The sequence below is a fragment of the Alligator sinensis genome, unplaced genomic scaffold, assembly GCF_000455745.1.
Source record: "Alligator sinensis unplaced genomic scaffold, ASM45574v1 scaffold114_1, whole genome shotgun sequence".
Classification (NCBI taxonomy): Eukaryota; Metazoa; Chordata; order Crocodylia; family Alligatoridae; genus Alligator; species Alligator sinensis.
Genome location: NW_005842525.1, coordinates 612,596 through 617,467, shown reverse-complemented (window position 1 = coordinate 617,467; position 4,872 = coordinate 612,596).

Sequence of the window (4,872 nt, the reverse complement as noted above, 5' to 3'; positions counted from 1 at the left end):
ATCGAGGTAAGACTGACTGGCCTATAGTTTCCCAGGTCCTCCTTCCTCCCCTTTTTGAAGATGGGAACCATGTTGGCCCTCTTCCAGTCCTCCGGCACCTCTCCAGAGCACCACGAGTGCTCATAAAGCTGCGCCAGGGGACTTGCAATGACCCCGGCCAGTTCCTTTAGAACTCTAGGGTGGAGATCATCTGGACCGGCTGACTGAAAAACATCCAGCCCCTCCAGCAGCTCCCTAACTAGATCCTCACTTACCCTGGGCTCAGGTGTGCCTCCCTGGCACACCTGAGCCAGGGTAAGTTTTCAAGGGTGTTTTCTCCCCACCTTTTCTCTCCTTCCCTCCCCTCTTCTCTGCCCTTTTTCTTTCTGATTCCCTACCAATTCCTTTTTATTTATAGCCTCCTTTTACCCTTACTATTACCACTGTAGTGTTTTCTCTTTGGCCTTTTTTGTCCCCTGTTTTTCTTTGCCCTCCCTTCCCTGCTTTACCTTTTAGTTTCCTAATTTCTACCCTTTTATATTTTCACTGACATCCTGTCATATTTTTAGCTGCTCTCATTCCTACTTTCTTGATCTCCAACTAGTCCCCTTTTCACAGACAGCCTCTTTTCCACCTTGTATTTCATCATTGTTTTCTCCCTCTGACCTTTTTTTCTCTTTTCCCCTGCTCTCTTCCCCCTCCTCTCACCTGCTTTACTTTTTGTCTTGCTTATTTCTACCTATTTACATTTTCACTGTGACATCCTACCACACTTGTAGCTTCTGTCATTCCCTGGAGTCTCAGACCAGCAGAGACTCCCTATGCCTGACAAAAGGTGACTGTGCCCGACAGCTTGCTAAGAGTTTTTTCCAGCTACTCAGTTGGTCTAATAAAAAATAACACATCTAACCAAAGAACCTTGCCTGCCTATGTCCTTAGACCAACACGGCTACAACCAAAAACTCAGTAATATAGCTATCTAAATATTCGCATGGCCCCCATTTTAGATGAGGAACTAGGGAATTAAGTATTTGCCTGAGTTCACACAGGGAATTTGTGACCAAGCCAAGACATGAACAGCGTTCCTGAATCTCAATATAATGCCTCAAGCACAAAGCCACTCCTTCTCTCCTGGTCTGTTGCATTAATGCAGGAAACAATGACAGCTAACAAAGGATGGTATAGGAAATAGGAATGCAGAGCAAAGGTTGTAGGAACAGAAATTACCCATACACCAGTGTAAGTGACTGGAAACCCATTCAAATCTGTAATAAAACAGAAATTCAGTGCACATAAACTGCTTTCAAAATGGCCAAAACCAGTTTAAGATAATCCTGGATGGATGTAGTATCAGATTTACTTGATTTACATTAAATTGTTTTATTAAACTTCTGTCCCAGATCCCAGTCAGATTCAAGTTACCTCACAGCCCCCCAACATTTCAGGATGCTTTGCACCTCCCCACCACCCCTTTGCACCTCCTCCACAAACCTCCTTGGGCAGGGTAGTTTTGGTCCAAGCTGTCTTTTCCAGTTGAGTAGGGAGGCTTGTTCTAGCACCCCCACCGTCTGGCTTGGGCCACTGCAGGCATGCGGCTGCATTTCTGGAGTCAAAGGTGAATGTCTGTTCACTTGCTCATCAGGTCAATATATGCAGTTTCGACTAAGAGTGAATCGATTCAGCCTCAGGCTTTTTGACTGTCTGTACTTAGCCAAAGAGATTGTATTACATACTTTTCTTATAACGGTGAGGGTAGGGCTAAACATTAGCTAAATATTCTAAACATTAGGATGAGGCTCATATGAGAAGCAAGGTCTGGAGACATAGCCACTGTTTCAGGTTGTTAAGGCTGAGTACCAGACCAAAGGCAAGATCCAAAGTCATAGTCTGACTCACAGCTAGGCAACATGGAACAGACTTCTGCTGCTTTCCTGCAAGCCCCTTCAATAGCTGAGTGGCTTCATGCTTCCTGCATGATGTAAACCACTGGACACCAAGGACTGGACAGCCAATCACTCCCTTTGGCATGTGGGACAAAGAGGTAGTTAGCTGGGTTAGTCTGAAGTCAGGCAGAAGGCAGGGCAGATATTCACCTTACAGACTGAAAATTTAGAGGCCAGATCCAGACATGAAGGCACATGTGGTTCTTAGTCACTGCAAACCTCTTTGCAGGGTTAAAATCTGCACATGTTGCATGTAAAACTGTGCATTAGGGCTGTGCTAAACGCCTGCGTTTCATTTTGGTGTCGGAGGGGCAGTGTTTCATTTCAGCATTTTGAAGGGCTGTCCGAAACGGCTGTTTCTCATTTCGATTTGGATTTAGCATTTCGGAGGGACAGAGATTCATTTCAGTGTTTCAAATCACTGTCCTGTTTCACTTTGGCCGAAACTGTTTTGGAGCCGTTTTGGAATTTCGACAGTGTTTCGACCATAGGCTATAATGGGGGATCACAAAACTGCCAATAACTTTGCCGTTTTTTGCCTGATTCAGATGAAACTTGGAGGGATGCTAGCCCCTTCTGAGTCCATGAAGCCTGCCAAGATTCAAGGAGATAGGTGCAGGGGTTTCTGGGAAACTGCACCTCAGGCTGCTGACAAACAAATCTTGTGACATGTGCCTGTGTGTGTGTGTGTGTTAAGGTGTGCCCTCACTGGTGCTGGGGCCTCTACATGACATAGCAGTGTGCCCCAATGAGGCCTCCTCCTCCCCTAGAGCCTCAGCCTGATCTACTACTTTAAATAACAACAGGTAAGTAAGCAGCACAGTAGCACTAACATCTCAGGCAGCCAAATTGTGACAGAGGCTTTTTTCCTACAGGAGCTTCTTCTCCAGCAGCTGCCAGAGAACTTTCCCTGCCAGCCCCAGCCCTGAGGCTTGGATGTACCCATGGCCCTGCCTCCTTCTGGTCAGCTGACCAGGGACAGGTGCTAGGGGTGCTGGTCTAAGGACATGGCACTGGCAGACAAGGGTCTTTGGGTCAATCTGTTATCTTTTAGTAGACCAACTGACTAGTTAGAGAAATTCTTCTTTGCAATCTTTTGGGTTTAAAAACCCTTCATCAGGCTGAGGAAGCATCTAGTTGGTGTGTGTGTGCTCTTCCTGGATGGAAGGAATAGTAAAGAAGCCAGAAGCTGGCATGCAATGCCAGTGAAATGCTGTGAAAATGTAAATTGAGGCATCAGGGGGTGAGAGTCAGGCTCGGGTAGTGGGGAAGGGATGTTCTCCTCCTCCCCCATTGCCCCAGCTCATACCTCCAAGTTTGTTCTGGCAGGGGAGCGAGCTCAGCAGAGACATATTCTTCCCCTGCTGGCTGGTGATGCAGTGAGTGCCACCTCCAGCTCTGAGAGTGGGCCATTAAATGGTTTTAAGAAAAATGAAAAAAGGAAATAGGTGTCGACAGAGTGAGGAGGGTGGCACTCCATCTGTCTGCAGGTGGATCTTGGGGAACCCCAGCAGCAGGAGGTTCACCTTGAGGAACACCAGCTGCTCCACCAAACCAGGATCCAAGGAGGTACGGTGGGGTGTCACAACATCCCCAGCAACGCTGAACCCCCTCTCACTTGGAACACTGGACGGTGGACAGCACAGGTGTTCCTGGGCAACTGTGGCCAGATTGTGCCACATCTGGCTATGGGTTGTGCAATAGGTCAAGGGGTTGCAGTCCAGTGGCTCCACGTCCTTGGTGAGATACGTAGCCACTGAAGCCTCGGCACTACCTGCCTGACGCTGGGTTCTCGTGTCTGGACCTCACCATGGAAGCCATGCCCTTGGTCCACATTGGCAGTGGCCGGCATGGAGGAGACTGGCTGGTGATGGGAGTGCTGGCACGGGAAAGTGGAGTCCCTCTTCCACATCCCCTCACCTCTGTCTCCCTGACTCTGTTCACCAGCACCTCTGTCCACTGATCGAAGGTTTTGGTGTTGCCAGTGCACATGCTCCCCTTCACCCTTGGGTCACACATGTACGCCAGCACGTGGACTATACTGGATTGCAACAGATCCAGCCATTTCCTGATGCCCTCCTTCAGCCGCTTCACCAGTGCCTGCACCTCTGGTAAAAGTGGCTTGCCCCAGCCAGGAACATTGATCCTTTGGAACTTCTCCATTTGGCTATCAAGTTCCCTCACTATAAGCATCACCTGGGTAAGGAGGGCATCACCATTGCTGAGGGTCTCGGTGGCCTTGAGGACCAGCAAGATCTGGGGTTGAGGACGGCTTGAGGACCAGCAAGATCTGGGAGATGGCATCTGTTCTGTTAAGGGGGCCGCTGATCCCAACCTCCCTGAGCAAGGCCATCTCAAAGATAGCCTTCTGTTGCTCCACCAGCCTCTCAAGCATCAGGTATGTGGAGGTCCACTGAGTCTCCCCATCCTGGATGATTTTGTTCTGCAGGACACTTAGCTCTGCTTGTTTGTCCTGTAGCATCTTGCCCCCTTGATGCTCCAGTGGAAGTAGCCTGCCACCTTCCTGCATTTTAAAATGAGCTGACTGGTGGTGCTGGTGCCATCACCAGCAGCCCCGTCCCCCTCCAACGCATCCCTGACTATGAGGTGGAATTTGTGTGCCACACAACGGATGCCAACAAAATTGGCATCACGGACCACCTTGACCACGTTGGTCCTGTTGTCAATGACCATGAACCCACGGAAGAGCTCATCCTGCCCAACAAGCCACCCCTGCACCATTCAGTTCATGGCCCCCATGATCTCCATTGCCATGTGGGACTCATCTATCACATTGGCTTGCAGTAGAGCTCACTGACGGCCTGACTGCTGGCACCAGGGCCCTGTGAGGGAGAGGTAGGCATGATCTCCACCCCGGCTGCTTCAGATGTCCGAGGTGAAGTGCACGGTCACCTGTCTTGTGCAGCTTCTCTCTCAAATACTCCCTGCA